The sequence below is a fragment of the Oncorhynchus keta genome, unplaced genomic scaffold, assembly GCF_023373465.1.
Source record: "Oncorhynchus keta strain PuntledgeMale-10-30-2019 unplaced genomic scaffold, Oket_V2 Un_contig_18528_pilon_pilon, whole genome shotgun sequence".
Lineage (NCBI taxonomy): Eukaryota > Metazoa > Chordata > Actinopteri > Salmoniformes > Salmonidae > Oncorhynchus > Oncorhynchus keta.
Genome location: NW_026280966.1, coordinates 43,021 through 60,474, shown reverse-complemented (window position 1 = coordinate 60,474; position 17,454 = coordinate 43,021). Strand labels below are relative to the sequence as shown.

General features: G+C 43.4%; 1 pseudogene; it reads left to right on the top strand.

Annotated features, from left to right (window-relative positions):
* Positions 1-363: 363 nt before the first annotated feature.
* Positions 364-9,687, top strand: LOC127920161 (GTPase IMAP family member 4-like; annotated as a pseudogene).
* Positions 9,688-17,454: the final 7,767 nt, after the last annotated feature.

Sequence of the window (17,454 nt, the reverse complement as noted above, 5' to 3'; positions counted from 1 at the left end):
ACCTGTCATATTGACCTGTTTATACCTGTCATATTGACCTGTTTATACCTGTCACATTGACCTGTTTATACCTGTCATATTGACCTGTTTATACCTGTCATATTGACCTGTTTATACCTGTCATATTGACCTGTTTATACCTGTCACATTGACCTGTTTATACCTGTCACATTGCCCTGTTTATACCTGTCACATTGACCTGTTTATACCTGTCACATTGACCTGTTTATACCTGTCACATTGCCTTAGAGTATTGTAGTGTTATATTATAGTATTGCATTGTGAACGTCTACTGATCAATCAGGAGGTTTGATTACATAACTTGTCCTTTGACAAACTGGTCCCACAACAGATTCCACCAACATGAGGATAGTTCTGCTGGGTACGCCTGGAGCAGGGAAGAGTGCAGCAGGAAACACCATCCTGGGGAGAGAGGTGTTTAGAGAGGAGACTGGATCAGGGAAGAGTGTGTTGGGGAAAGGAGTGGTGGAGGGGAGGAGCATCACTGTGATTGACACTCCTGGTATTTACAGCACAACACTGACTGAAGAACAACTGAATGAGGAAATTAAAAGGTGCATCTCTCTCTCTTCTCCGGGCCCCCATGTGTTTCTTCTGGTTATCAGGCTGGAGACATTCACACAGGAAGACAGGAATACTTTGTCGTGGATCCAGGAAAACTTTGGCGAAGAGGCCTTGAGTTACACCACGGTGTTATTCACCAGAAGAGAAAACTAAACAGGAAGCAATGGGAGGACTTTGAGAGGACTGAAACAACTAAACAACCAATCAGTGTGTGTGGGGGGAGGTTATTATGCTCTCAACAGTAAGCCAGAGGTCTACACCACTCAGGTCACAGAGCTGCTGAGGAGGATAGAATAGATGGTGGAGAGGAATGGAGGAAGGCACTACCTCGAGGAGAGGTACCGGAAGAGAAAGGAGAAGATGAATGAGAGGGAGGGAGGGAATTAGAGAGGAAGTGGTGTGGAGGATGGAGAAGGAGTTAAATAATGCACAGAGAGGAAGACAAGAAGAGACAGGAGAGGGAGCAGAATAATATAGAAGAGAAGAAGAGACAGGAGATGGAGCAGAATAATATAGAAGAGAAGAAGAGACAGGAGATGGAGCAGAATAATATAGAAGAGAAGAAGAGACAGGAGGAGGAGCAGAATAATATAGAAGAGAAGAAGAGACAGGAGATGGAGCAGAATAATATAGAAGAGAAGAAGAGACAGGAGGAGGAGCAGAATAATATAGAAGAGAAGAAGAGACAGGAGATGGAGCAGAATAATATAGAAGAGAAGAAGAGACAGGAGAGGGAGCAGAATAATATAGAAGAGAAGAAGAGACAGGAGATGGAGCAGAATAATATAGAAGAGACAGGAGGAGGAGCAGAATAATATAGAAGAGAAGAAGAGACAGGAGATGGAGCAGAATAATATAGAAGAGAAGAAGAGACAGGAGGAGGAGCAGAATAATATAGAAGAGAAGAAGAGACAGGAGATGGAGCAGAATAATATAGAAGAGAAGAAGAGACAGGAGGAGGAGCAGAATAATATAGAAGAGAAGAAGAGACAGGAGGAGGAGCAGAATAATATAGAAGAGAAGAAGAGACAGGAGATGGAGCAGAATAATATAGAAGAGAAGAAGAGACAGGAGAGGGAGCAGAATAATATAGAAGAGAAGAAGAGACAGGAGATGGAGCAGAATAATATAGAAGAGAAGAAGAGACAGGAGAGGGAGCAGAATAATATAGAAGAGACAGGAGATGAAATATAAAAGTATGGATATTTAAGGTATTGTGATATGAGGGTGACATGTTGCCTAGAGGTTAAATGTTGGGCCAGTAACCAAAGCAGCGAGCCGACAAGGTGAAAAATCTGTCGATGAGTACGTGACAAATGTATTAGTTTGTTTCTCTTGAAATGCTTCCTTCATACATAGCAATGACTCTACAGGTAGATACCACCAGATTATCACTAAGGCAGAGATAGTGCTTTTCCAAAACTGTGTGTGTGTGTGTGTGTGTGTGTGTGTAGTGTGTATGTGTTTGTGCGTGTGCGTGTGTGTGTGTGTGTGTGTGTGTGTGTGTGTGTGTGTGTGTGTGTGTGTGTGTGTGTGTGTGTGTGTGCATCAAGCCGGCAGCTCAATAATGTGAGAGTTGTTGGCCACCTCTGCTATGTCGTCACCATAAACACAGTTCCTCCAGAAACATGTAAACCACACCTCTATAGTTCCTCCTATTTGTTTCTGATCTCTGATTTCCCAGAATTATTTACATATTCTAACAGAGGACAGTGAAACATCACTTACTTTGAGAATTTATCTATGTACAGATATAGGATCTTAATTTGATCACTCTTTTGTTGCAAACCTGTAGTGTATTTTTAAATACAGTTTTAAAAAGACTAATAAAGTTTGTAATTTCCACTTAGAAACTTCAACTTTCTCTATCTACCATTTTATTTTGATTTTCTCTTAACTTCTCCTCCTCTTCCTGTTATCAGGCTTCCTCTTCCTCTTTCCTCTCCTCTCTGATCTTCACATAAGCCTCCTAGTACATCTGCTTGGTGCAATAGTGTCCTTTATTCTGCTTCACCATCTCCTCCATCTTCCTCAGCTGGGAACTCATCTAACCCTAACCCTAACCCTAACCCATTCAACTGATTGGTTAGAAAAACATATTAAGCCTATGTTCAACTGATCTATAAGGCACTTACAACTATAAATCACACACATTGACAATGTACAAGAAAAGTACGAGCACAGAGAGATGGAAAGGGATCTTGGTCACATTAAAATAGGATGACAAATACAATCTTAGACAAATACATCTCGCCTACTATGAATCACTTTTATCCAAATGTTGTTTACAGTTCAGTCATTGAGCAGATGTTCTTATCCAGAGGGACTTGCAGGAGGAATTAGGTGCCTTACTCAAGGGCACATCAGCAGATTTTTCACCTAGTCGGGTTGGGGATTCAAACCAGGGCCCTTTCAGTTACTGGCCCAACAATCTCAACAGCAAGGATGTCTGCCGCACCTTTCATCAACAATGGACACATGCATTTTTTGGAAAAGTATTTTATTGCTATGTAATAACAAATGTACATAACAAGGTACAAATCAGTCATTCATTTAATAGTTGTGTGACTGACTGAGAAGTGTTTGCTAATTGTATGGGTCATTCCTTAATATCCCTCTATACTTCCTGTTTCTTCAAGTTCAGAAGCACCATGATAGAAACAACAATAAAAACAGTGACAAAGACATAAACCTTCCATAGATGCTGTTTAACGAACTGGTCTGTGGCCACCTTCAGTTTCACTCCAACAGCGATTCCAATGACCAACGTCAAGAATCCAACAGTAACCACCATCGACCCACAATCTGGCTTATCAGGAGCTGTGACACACATACACACCGAGTATTAATCATTAACAATCTGATGCATTTTACAGTATTCAGCACATCTGTCATTTAATGATACTTGAAAGAATAAAAACAAAACAAGTGGTTATCTTTTACTTTGGCTTCAGGCATCTCTGTCAGCTTTATGTTCCCCATTCTGTTACACTACAATAGTAGAGTATCACTACTGTCCTCTATGATAGGGAATCTGTTACACTACAATAGTAGAGTATCACTACTGTCCTCTATGATAGGGAATCTGTTACACTACAATAGTAGAGTATCACTACTGTCCTCTATGATAGGGAATCTGTTACACTACAATAGTAGAGTATCACTACTGTCCTCTATGATAGGGAATCTGTTACACTACAATAGTAGAGTATCACTACTGTCCTCTATGATAGGGAATCTGTTACACTACAATAGTAGAGTATCACTACTGTCCTCTATGATAGGGAATCTGTTACACTACAATAGTAGAGTATCACTACTGTCCTCTATGATAGGGAAGCTGTTACACTACAATAGTAGAGTATCACTACTGTCCTCTATGATAGGGAATCTGTTACACTACAATAGTAGAGTATCACTACTGTCCTCTATGATAGGGAAGCTGTTACACTACAATAGTAGAGTATCACTACTGTCCTCTATGATAGGGAATCTGTTACACTACAATAGTAGAGTATCACTACTGTCCTCTATGATAGGGAATCTGTTACACTACAATAGTAGAGTATCACTACTGTCCTCTATGATAGGGAATCTGTTACACTACAATAGTAGAGTATCACTACTGTCCTCTATGATAGGGAATCTGTTACACTACAATAGTAGAGTATCACTACTGTCCTCTATGATAGGGAATCTGTTACACTACAATAGTAGAGTATCACTACTGTCCTCTATGATAGGGAAGCTGTTACACTACAATAGTAGAGTATCACTACTGTCCTCTATGATAGGGAATCTGTTACACTACAATAGTAGAGTATCACTACTGTCCTCTATGATAGGGAAGCTGTTACACTACAATAGTAGAGTATCACTACTGTCCTCTATGATAGGGAATCTGTTACACTACAATAGTAGAGTATCACTACTGTCCTCTATGATAGGGAATCTGTTACACTACAATAGTAGAGTATCACTACTGAACTGTCCTCTATGATAGGGAATCTGTTACACTACAATAGTAGAGTATCACTACTGTCCTCTATGATAGGGAAGCTGTTACACTACAATAGTAGAGTATCACTACTGTCCTCTATGATAGGGAAGCTGTTACACTACAATAGTAGAGTATCACTACTGTCCTCTATGATAGGGAATCTGTTACACTACAATAGTAGAGTATCACTACTGTCCTCTATGATAGGGAATCTGTTACACTACAATAGTAGAGTATCACTACTGTCCTCTATGATAGGGAATCTGTTACACTACAATAGTAGAGTATCACTACTGTCCTCTATGATAGGGAATCTGTTACACTACAATAGTAGAGTATCACTACTGTCCTCTATGATAGGGAATCTGTTACACTACAATAGTAGAGTATCACTACTGTCCTCTATGATAGGGAAGCTGTTACACTACAATAGTAGAGTATCACTACTGTCCTCTATGATAGGGAAGCTGTTACACTACAATAGTAGAGTATCACTACTGAACTGTCCTCTATGATAGGGAAGCTGTTACACTACAATAGTAGAGTATCACTACTGTCCTCTATGATAGGGAAGCTGTTACACTACAATAGTAGAGTATCACTACTGTCCTCTATGATAGGGAATCTGTTACACTACAATAGTAGAGTATCACTACTGTCCTCTATGATAGGGAAGCTGTTACACTACAATAGTAGAGTATCACTACTGTCCTCTATGATAGGGAAGCTGTTACACTACAATAGTAGAGTATCACTACTGAACTGTCCTCTATGATAGGGAAGCTGTTACACTACAATAGTAGAGTATCACTACTGAACTCCTCTATGATAGGGAAGCTGTTACACTACAATAGTAGAGTATCACTACTGAACTGTCCTCTATGATAGGGAAGCTGTTACACTACAATAGTAGAGTATCACTACTGTCCTCTATGATAGGGAAGCTGTTACACTACAATAGTAGAGTATCACTACTGTCCTCTATGATAGGGAATCTGTTACACTACAATAGTAGAGTATCACTACTGTCCTCTATGATAGGGAATCTGTTACACTACAATAGTAGAGTATCACTACTGTCCTCTATGATAGGGAAGCTGTTACACTACAATAGTAGAGTATCACTACTGTCCTCTATGATAGGGAATCTGTTACACTACAATAGTAGAGTATCACTACTGTCCTCTATGATAGGGAATCTGTTACACTACAATAGTAGAGTATCACTACTGTCCTCTATGATAGGGAATCTGTTACACTACAATAGTAGAGTATCACTACTGTCCTCTATGATAGGGAAGCTGTTACACTACAATAGTAGAGTATCACTACTGTCCTCTATGATAGGGAATCTGTTACACTACAATAGTAGAGTATCACTACTGTCCTCTATGATAGGGAATCTGTTACACTACAATAGTAGAGTATCACTACTGTCCTCTATGATAGGGAATCTGTTACACTACAATAGTAGAGTATCACTACTGTCCTCTATGATAGGGAATCTGTTACACTACAATAGTAGAGTATCACTACTGTCCTCTATGATAGGGAAGCTGTTACACTACAATAGTAGAGTATCACTACTGTCCTCTATGATAGGGAATCTGTTACACTACAATAGTAGAGTATCACTACTGTCCTCTATGATAGGGAATCTGTTACACTACAATAGTAGAGTATCACTACTGTCCTCTATGATAGGGAATCTGTTACACTACAATAGTAGAGTATCACTACTGTCCTCTATGATAGGGAATCTGTTACACTACAATAGTAGAGTATCACTACTGTCCTCTATGATAGGGAATCTGTTACACTACAATAGTAGAGTATCACTACTGTCCTCTATGATAGGGAATCTGTTACACTACAATAGTAGAGTATCACTACTGTCCTCTATGATAGGGAATCTGTTACACTACAATAGTAGAGTATCAATAGTAGAGTAACTACTGTCCTCTATGATAGGGAAGCTGTTACACTACAATAGTAGAGTATCACTACTGTCCTCTATGATAGGGAATCTGTTACACTACAATAGTAGAGTATCACTACTGTCCTCTATGATAGGGAATCTGTTACACTACAATAGTAGAGTATCACTACTGTCCTCTATGATAGGGAAGCTGTTACACTACAATAGTAGAGTATCACTACTGTCCTCTATGATAGGGAATCTGTTACACTACAATAGTAGAGTATCACTACTGTCCTCTATGATAGGGAATCTGTTACACTACAATAGTAGAGTATCACTACTGTCCTCTATGATAGGGAAGCTGTTACACTACAATAGTAGAGTATCACTACTGAACTGTCCTCTATGATAGGGAAGCTGTTACACTACAATAGTAGAGTATCACTACTGTCCTCTATGATAGGGAATCTGTTACACTACAATAGTAGAGTATCACTACTGTCCTCTATGATAGGGAATCTGTTACACTACAATAGTAGAGTATCACTACTGTCCTCTATGATAGGGAATCTGTTACACTACAATAGTAGAGTATCACTACTGTCCTCTATGATAGGGAATCTGTTACACTACAATAGTAGAGTATCACTACTGTCCTCTATGATAGGGAAGCTGTTACACTACAATAGTAGAGTATCACTACTGTCCTCTATGATAGGGAAGCTGTTACACTACAATAGTAGAGCATCACTACTGTCCTCTATGATAGGGAAGCTGTTACACTACAATAGTAGAGTATCACTACTGTCCTCTATGATAGGGAAGCTGTTACACTACAATAGTAGAGCATCACTACTGTCCTCTATGATAGGGAAGCTGTTACACTACAATAGTAGAGTATCACTACTGAACTGTCCTCTATGATAGGGAAGCTGTTACACTACAATAGTAGAGTATCACTACTGAACTGTCCTCTATGATAGGGAAGCTGTTACACTACAATAGTAGAGTATCACTACTGAACTGTCCTCTATGATAGGGAATCTGTTACACTACAATAGTAGAGTATCACTACTGAACTGTCCTCTATGATAGGGAAGCTGTTACACTACAATAGTAGAGTATCACTACTGAACTGTCCTCTATGATAGGGAATCTGTTACACTACAATAGTAGAGTATCACTACTGTCCTCTATGATAGGGAATCTGTTACACTACAATAGTAGAGTATCACTGAACTGTCCTCTATGATAGGGAAGCTGTTACACTACAATAGTAGAGTATCACTACTGTCCTCTATGATAGGGAATCTGTTACACTACAATAGTAGAGTATCACTACTGTCCTCTATGATAGGGAAGCTGTTACACTACAATAGTAGAGTATCACTACTGAACTGTCCTCTATGATAGGGAAGCTGTTACACTACAATAGTAGAGTATCACTACTGAACTGTCCTCTATGATAGGGAAGCTGTTACACTACAATAGTAGAGCACTACTGAACTGTCCTCTATGATAGGGAATCTGTTACACTACAATAGTAGAGTATCACTACTGTCCTCTATGATAGGGAAGCTGTTACACTACAATAGTAGAGTATCACTACTGAACTGTCCTCTATGATAGGGAAGCTGTTACACTACAATAGTAGAGTATCACTACTGTCCTCTATGATAGGGAAGCTGTTACACTACAATAGTAGAGTATCACTACTGAACTGTCCTCTATGATAGGGAAGCTGTTACACTACAATAGTAGAGTATCACTACTGTCCTCTATGATAGGGAAGCTGTTACACTACAATAGTAGAGTATCACTACTGAACTGTCCTCTATGATAGGGAAGCTGTTACACTACAATAGTAGAGTATCACTACTGAACTGTCCTCTATGATAGGGAAGCTGTTACACTACAATAGTAGAGTATCACTACTGAACTGTCCTCTATGATAGGGAAGCTGTTACACTACAATAGTAGAGTATCACTACTGAACTGTCCTCTATGATAGGGAAGCTGTTACACTACAATAGTAGAGTATCACTACTGAACTGTCCTCTATGATAGGGAAGCTGTTACACTACAATAGTAGAGTATCACTACTGAACTGTCCTCTATGATAGGGAAGCTGTTACACTACAATAGTAGAGTATCACTACTGAACTATCCTCTATGATAGGGAAGCTGTTACACTACAATAGTAGAGCATCACTACTGAACTGTCCTCTATGATAGGGAAGCTGTTACACTACAATAGTAGAGTATCACTACTGAACTGTCCTCTATGATAGGGAAGCTGTTACACTACAATAGTAGAGTATCACTACTGAACTGTCCTCTATGATAGGGAAGCTGTTACACTACAATAGTAGAGTATCACTACTGTCCTCTATGATAGGGAAGCTGTTACACTACAATAGTAGAGTATCACTACTGAACTGTCCTCTATGATAGGGAAGCTGTTACACTACAATAGTAGAGTATCACTACTGAACTGTCCTCTATGATAGGGAAGCTGTTACACTACAATAGTAGAGCATCACTACTGAACTGTCCTCTATGATAGGGAAGCTGTTACACTACAATAGTAGAGCATCACTACTGAACTGTCCTCTATGATAGGGAAGCTGTTACACTACAATAGTAGAGCATCACTACTGAACTGTTCTCTCCTATAGGAGAGGGATGTCTGGGTTTTAATCACGGTAAAGCATCACTACTGAACTGTCCTCTCCTATAGGAGAGGGAAGTCTGGGTTTTAATCACGGTAAAGCATCACTACTGAACTGTCCTCTCCTATAGGAGAGGGAAGTCTGGGGGTAAGCATCACTACTGAACTGTTACACTCTCCTATAGGAGAAAGTCTGGGTTTTAATCACGGTAAAGCATCACTACTGAACTGTCCTCTCCTATAGGAGAGGGAAGTCTGGGTTTTAATCACGGTAAAGCATCACTACTGAACTGTCCTCTCCTATAGGAGAGGGAAGTCTGGGTTTTAATCACGGTAAAGCATCACTACTGAACTGTCCTCTCCTATAGGAGAGGGAAGTCTGGGTTTTAATCACTAAAGCATCACTACTGAACTGTCCTCTCCTATAGGAGAGGGAAGTCTGTTTTAATCACGGTAAAGCATCACTACTGAACTGTCCTCTCCTATAGGAGAGGGAAGTCTGGGTTTTAATCACGGTAAAGCATCACTACTGAACTGTCCTCTCCTATAGGAGAGGGAAGTCTGTTTTAATCACGGTAAAGCATCACTACTGAACTGTCCTCTCCTATAGGAGAGGGAAGTCTGGGTTTTAATCAATAGTAAAGCATCACTACTGAACTGTCCTCTCCTATAGGAGAGGGAAGTCTGGGTTTTAATCACGGTAAAGCATCACTACTGAACTGTCCTCTCCTATAGGAGAGGGAAGTCTGGGTTTTAATCAATAGGTAAAGCATCACTACTGAACTGTCCTCTCCTATAGGAGAGGGAAGCTGTTTTAATCACGTAAAGCATCACTACTGAACTGTCCTCTCCTATAGATAGGGAAGCTGTTTTAATCAGTAAAGCATCACTACTGAACTGTCCTCTCCTATAGGAGAGGGAAGCTGTCTGGGTTTTAATCACGGTAAAGCATCACTACTGAAGTGTCTCTCCTATAGGAGAGGGAAGTCTGTTTTAATCACGGTAAAGCATCACTACTGAACTGTCCTCTCCTATAGGAGAGGGAAGTAGTTTTAATCACGGAAGTAAAGCATCACTACTGAACTGTCCTCTCCTATGATAGGGAAGCTGTTTTAATCACGGTAAAGCATCACTACTGAACTGTTCTCTCCTATAGGAGAGGGAAGTCTGGGTTTTAATCACGGTAAAGCATCACTACTGAACTGTCCTCTCCTATAGGAGAGGGAAGTCTGGGTTTTAATCACGGTAAAGCATCACTACTGAACTGTCCTCTCCTATAGGAGAGGGAAGTCTGGGTTTTAATCACGGTAAAGCATCACTACTGAACTGTTCTCTCCTATAGGAGAGGGAAGTCTGGGTTTTAATCACGGTAAAGCATCACTACTGAACTGTCCTCTCCTATAGGAGAGGGAAGTCTGGGTTTTAATCACGGTAAAGCATCACTACTGAACTGTTCTCTCCTATAGGAGAGGGAAGTCTGGGTTTTAATCACGGTAAAGCATCACTACTGAACTGTCCTCTCCTATAGGAGAGGGAAGTCTGGGTTTTAATCACGGTAAAGCATCACTACTGAACTGTCCTCTCCTATAGGAGAGGGAAGTCTGGGTTTTAATCACGGTAAAGCATCACTACTGAACTGTCCTCTCCTATAGGAGAGGGAAGTCTGGGTTTTAATCACGGTAAAGCATCACTACTGAACTGTCCTCTCCTATAGGAGAGGGAAGTCTGGGTTTTAATCACGGTAAAGCATCACTACTGAACTGTTCTCTCCTATAGGGAAGTCTGGGTTTTAATCACGGTAAAGCATCACTACTGAACTGTTCTCTCCTATAGGAGAGGGAAGTCTGGGTTTTAATCACGGTAAAGCATCACTACTGAACTGTCCTCTCCTATAGGAGAGGGAAGTCTGGGTTTTAATCACGGTAAAGCATCACTACTGAACTGTCCTCTCCTATAGGAGAGGGAAGTTAGGGTTTTAATCACGGTAAAGCATCACTACTGAACTGTCCTCTCCTATAGGAGAGGGATGTCTGGGTTTTAATCACGGTAAAGCATCACTACTGAACTGTCCTCTCCTATAGGAGAGGGATGTCTGGGTTTTAATCACGGTAAAGCATCACTACTGAACTGTCCTCTCCTATAGGAGAGGGAAGTCTGGGTTTTAATCACAGTAAAGCATCACTACTGAACTGTCCTCTCCTATAGGAGAGGGAAGTCTGGGTTTTAATCACGGTAAAGCATCACTACTGAACTGTCCTCTCCTATAGGAGAGGGAAGTCTGGGTTTTAATCACGGTAAAGCATCACTACTGAACTGTCCTCTCCTATAGGAGAGGGAAGTCTGGGTTTTAATCACGGTAAAGCATCACTACTGAACTGTCCTCTCCTATAGGAGAGGGAAGTCTGGGTTTTAATCACGGTAAAGCATCACTACTGAACTGTCCTCTCCTATAGGAGAGGGAAGTCTGGGTTTTAATCACGGTAAAGCATCACTACTGAACTGTCCTCTCCTATAGGAGAGGGAAGTCTGGGTTTTAATCACGGTAAAGCATCACTACTGAACTGTCCTCTCCTATAGGAGAGGGAAGTCTGGTTTTAATCACGGTAAAGCATCACTACTGAACTGTCCTCTCCTATAGGAGAGGGAAGTCTGGTTTTAATCACGGTAAAGCATCACTACTGAACTGTCCTCTCCTATAGGAGAGGGAAGTCTGGGTTTTAATCACGGTAAAGCATCACTACTGAACTGTCCTCTCCTATAGGAGAGGGAAGTCTGGGTTTTAATCACGGTAAAGCATCACTACTGAACTGTCCTCTCCTATAGGAGAGGGAAGTCTGGGTTTTAATCACGGTAAAGCATCACTACTGAACTGTCCTCTCCTATAGGAGAGGGAAGTCTGGGTTTTAATCACGGTAAAGCATCACTACTGAACTGTCCTCTCCTATAGGAGAGGGAAGTCTGGGTTTTAATCACGGTAAAGCATCACTACTGAACTGTCCTCTCCTATAGGAGAGGGAAGTCTGGGTTTTAATCACGGTAAAGCATCACTACTGAACTGTCCTCTCCTATAGGAGAGGGAAGTCTGGGTTTTAATCACGGTAAAGCATCACTACTGAACTGTCCTCTCCTATAGGAGAGGGAAGTCTGGGTTTTAATCACGGTAAAGCATCACTACTGAACTGTCCTCTCCTATAGGAGAGGGAAGTCTGGGTTTTAATCACGGTAAAGCATCACTACTGAACTGTCCTCTCCTATAGGAGAGGGAAGTCTGGGTTTTAATCACGGTAAAGCATCACTACTGAACTGTCCTCTCCTATAGGAGAGGGAAGTCTGGGTTTTAATCACAGTAAAGCATCACTACTGAACTGTCCTCTCCTATAGGAGAGGGAAGTCTGGGTTTTAATCACGGTAAAGCATCACTACTGAACTGTCCTCTCCTATAGGAGAGGGAAGTCTGGGTTTTAATCACGGTAAAGCATCACTACTGAACTGTCCTCTCCTATAGGAGAGGGACGTCTGGGTTTTAATCACGGTAAAGCATCACTACTGAACTGTCCTCTCCTATAGGAGAGGGACGTCTGGGTTTTAATCACGGTAAAGCATCACTATCACTGAACTGTCCTCTCCTATAGGAGAGGGAAGTCTGGGTTTTAATCACGGTAAAGCATCACTACTGAACTGTCCTCTCCTATAGGAGAGGGAAGTCTGGGTTTTAATCACGGTAAAGCATCACTACTGAACTGTCCTCTCCTATAGGAGAGGGAAGTCTGGGTTTTAATCACGGTAAAGCATCACTACTGAACTGTCCTCTCCTATAGGAGAGGAGAATCACAGGGAACTGTCTGGAGTTTTTTAATCACGGTAAAGCATCACTACTGAACTGTCCTCTCCTATAGGAGAGGGAAGTCTGGGTTTTAATCACGGTAAAGCATCACTACTGAACTGTCCTCTCCTATAGGAGAGGGAAGTCTGGGTTTTAATCACGGTAAAGCATCACTACTGAACTGTCCTCTCCTATAGGAGAGGGAAGTCTGGGTTTTAATCACGGTAAAGCATCACTACTGAACTGTCCTCTCCTATAGGAGAGGGAAGTCTGGGTTTTAATCACGGTAAAGCATCACTACTGAACTGTCCTCTCCTATAGGAGAGGGAAGTCTGGGTTTTAATCACGGTAAAGCATCACTACTGAACTGTCCTCTCCTATAGGAGAGGGAAGTTAGGGTTTTAATCACGGTAAAGCATCACTACTGAACTGTCCTCTCCTATAGGAGAGGGAAGTCTGGGTTTTAATCACGGTAAAGCATCACTACTGAACTGTCCTCTCCTATAGGAGAGGGAAGTCTGGGTTTTAATCACGGTAAAGCATCACTACTGAACTGTTCTCTCCTATAGGAGAGGGAAGTCTGGGTTTTAATCACTGTAAAGCACTCACCTGAAGTCATCATTTTGTTGTACTTTCCTCTGTTGTTTATCCTGAACTCAATTAAACTCAATGAAGAGGGTGTCTACAATAAAGCATAGAAATTAGACAATGAGGTGATGTTGTTTACCAGTTAAACAATGAACATAGAACAGAATAATCATAGAAAATAGAACAGAATAAACATAGATCATAGAGAAGAATAAACATAGAAAATAGAACAGAATAAACATAAAACAGAACAAAATAAACAGATCACAGAGAAGAATAAACATAGAACATAATAAACACAGAACATAATTAACATGGAACAGAATTAACACAGGACAGAGAAGAATAAACAGAACAGAATAAACATAGAACAGAATAAACATAGAACATGCAACATAATAAACATAGAACACAATAACATGTTAAACAGAACAGACTGTTTCACAATAAACAACGAGTCTATTGATTCACCGTTGCTTCAATCTAAGTAACATAATAAAAAAATCCCCATTAAAGTCCATCAGTTTAAATTAAAGATACTGTATGTGTTGTTTTGCATGGACTGCTTATCCATCTCAACACTGCAGAACATACGCACATCCAGGCACTTTCTGCGGGCATTGGAGTTGTAGCCAAATTCCTGGAAATGTGTGCCGCGTTTCCCTTTCTGTTTTCCACTGCTTCTCAATCTACCAAATCTGCCGATATCGGACTTCAGCATCTGCGGTGGCGGAAGGTGGCCGAGATACAGCGATAGTCGTCAGACCACGAGGCATCGCGAAAACCGGTCTTCTCACTAAAACGGCTGTAGCGTCCGAACGGTTTGGCCTACAAAAAGATGTTCTTCGTTTTGCTCTACGACCCCCACAAGTGTTATGAGACTCGTCTGAAGTCAGTACCGCCGATGTGCCAACTTCTGTCTGTAGCGTCTGAATGGTTTGGACTACAAACTAATATGACTCCACTATGGAAAGGGGAGATTCTCACAAGCACGATGGTATGTGACGGAACTCATCTGAAGTAGCTGGTACCATTTTAAAAAATGAATGGAAGTATGTAGCAGTTCTTGGGACGTTATCCTATCATACACATTGTTCAGGTGTCCCCAATTCAAATAGATTTTTCCGAAAACTAAACCATTCAACACTTACCTGTGACTTTGTCCTGTCTGTCTCTGCTGCCTCCGTTGATGATATTGTGATGCTGAGGATTTAAGTTTCATTTTCCCTGACCTGAAACCAAGATGAGAGGCACCACCCCCATTCATAGTTCACTACTGCTTAGTGACAGATACAAACCATTACTAACACAGGATAATAACACAAACCGTACAGCTATGACACCAATCAGGAAGTCCCCTTCAGTCACAGTTTTTGTTCTAAAATGAATGGATGTGCAAAATAACGTTATATTCACTTTGTTGCTTTTCTCATGTACTCACTATTTCCTCTTGTATTTGTTTGAGAGATCTGTAGTCACATGGTCTATTAATATCATTCTGTTAGAGATCTGTAGTCACATGGTCTATTAATATCATTATGTTAGAGATCTGTAGTCACATGGTCTATTAATATCATTGTGTTAGAGATCTGTAGTCACATGGTCTATTAATATCATTCTGTTAGAGATCTGTAGTCACATGGTCTATTAATATCATTGTGTTAGAGATCTGTAGTCACATGGTCTATTAATATCATTGGTCTATGTTAGAGATCTGTAGTCACATGGTCTATTAATATCATTTTGTTATCTGTAGTCACATGGTCTATTAATATCATTATGTTAGAGATCTGTAGTCACATGGTCTATTAATATCATTATGTTTGTCACGTTCTGACCTTTATTTTCTGTGTTTTGTGTTTAGTTAGTATGGTCAGGGCGTGAGTTGGGTGGGCAGTCTATGTTTGTTTGTCTAGGTTTTGGGAATTTCTATGTTTTCGGCCTAGTATGGTTCTCAATCAGAGGCAGGTGTCATTAGTTGTCTCTGATTGAGAATCATACTTAGGTGGCCTGGGTTTCACTGTGTGTTTGTGGGTGATTGTTTCCTGTCTCTGTGTATGCACCAGATAGGACTGTAATTTGAGTTTTCACGTTTTCTTGTTTTGTTAGTTTGTTCATGTGTACCTTAAAGCATTAAAAAGTACCATGGAAAATTACCACGCCGCGTATTGGTCCTCTGATCCGTTTCGCCTCTCCTCTTCGGAAGAAGAGGAGGAAACTCATTACAGAATCACCCACCAAAATCGGACCAAGCGGCGTGGTAAAGGACAGCGACGACAGCAGCAGCAGCATCAACAACAGAGGCCACCATCACAGGACTCCTGGACATGGGAGCAGATACTGAACGGAGAGGGACCCTGGGCACGGGCTGGGGAAAATCGCAGCCCCAAAGCAGAGCTGGAGGCAGCGAAAGCTGATCGGCGGCAATATGAGGAGCCAGCACGGCAGTGCGACAGGTACGAGAGGCAGCCCCAAATTTTTTTTGGGGGGGGGCACACGAGGTGTGGTACTAAGCCAGGTAGCAGACCTGAGCTCACTCCTCGTGCTTATTATGAGCAGCGCATTACTGGTCAGGCACCGTGTTATGCGGTTGAGCGCACGGTGTCGCCAGTGCGTGTCCATAGCCCGGTGCGCTATAGGGCAGCCCCCGAGAGTGCCATGCGAGTGTGGGCATTGAGCCAGGGCGTATGGTGCCTGCTCAGCGGGTCTGGTCGCCGGTACGCAGTCTTGGTCCAGGTTATCCTGCGCCGGCTCTGCGTGCTGTGTCTCCGGGGCGCTGGGAGGGTGCAGTGCGTCCTCTGCCTGCGCTCCGCTCGTACCGGGCAACTGTGGGAGTGGAGCCTAGGGGAGAGGTGCGTGTAGTAAGCACTAGATCTCCCGTGCTTACCCACAGCCCGGTTCAACCTGTGCCTGCACTCTGGAGGGTCCGGGCTCGAGTAGTTGTCCAGCCTGGGGAAGTGGTGCCAAGGTTGCGCACCAGAGCTCCAGTGCTCCCCACAGCCCGGTCTTTCAGGCTCCTTCTAACACCAAGCCTCCTGAAAGTCTCCCCAGCCTGGTGCCTCCTGTAGCAGCTCCACGCACCAGGCTGTCTCTCAGTCTCCTCCCTGCAGGTGCTCCCGCCTGTCCGGCGCCGCTGCCGGAGCGTTCCGCCTGTCCGGCGCCGCTGCCGGGCCTCCCGCCTGTCCGGCGCCGCTGCCGGAGCCTCCCGCCTGTCCGGCGCCGCTGCCGGAGCCTCCCGCCTGTCCGGCGCCGCTGTGGAGCCTCCCGCCTGTCCGGAGCCTCCCGCCTGTCCGGCGCCGCTGCCGGAGCCTCCCGCCTGTCCGGCGCCACTGCCGGAGCCTCCCGCCTGTCCGGCGCCGCTGCCGGAGCCTCCCGCCTGTCCGGCGCCGCTGCCGGAGCCTCCCGCCTGTCCGGCGCCGCTGCTGGAGCGTCCCGCCTGTCCGGCGCCGCTGCCTCCTGTAGAGCAGCTCCACGCACCAGGCTGTCTCTCTGTCTCCTCTCTGCAGGTGCTCCCGCCTGTCCGGCGCCGCTGCCGGAGCCTCCCGCCTGTCCGGAGCCTCCCGCCTGTCCGGCGCCGCTGCCGGAGCCTCCCGCCTGTCCGGCGCCGCTGCCGGAGCCTCCCGCCTGTCCGGCGCTGCTGCCGGAGCCTCCCGCCTGTCCGGCGCTGCTGCCGGAGCGTCCCGCCTGTCCGGCGCCGCTGCTGGAGCGTCCCGCCTGTCTGGCGCCACTGCCGGAGCGTCCCGCCTGTCTGGCGCCGCTGCCGGAGCGTCCCGCCTGTCTGGCGCCGCTGCCGGAGCGTCCCGCCTGTCTGGCGCCGCTGCCGGAGCGTCCCGCCTGTCCGGCGCCGCTGCCGGAGCCTCCCGCCT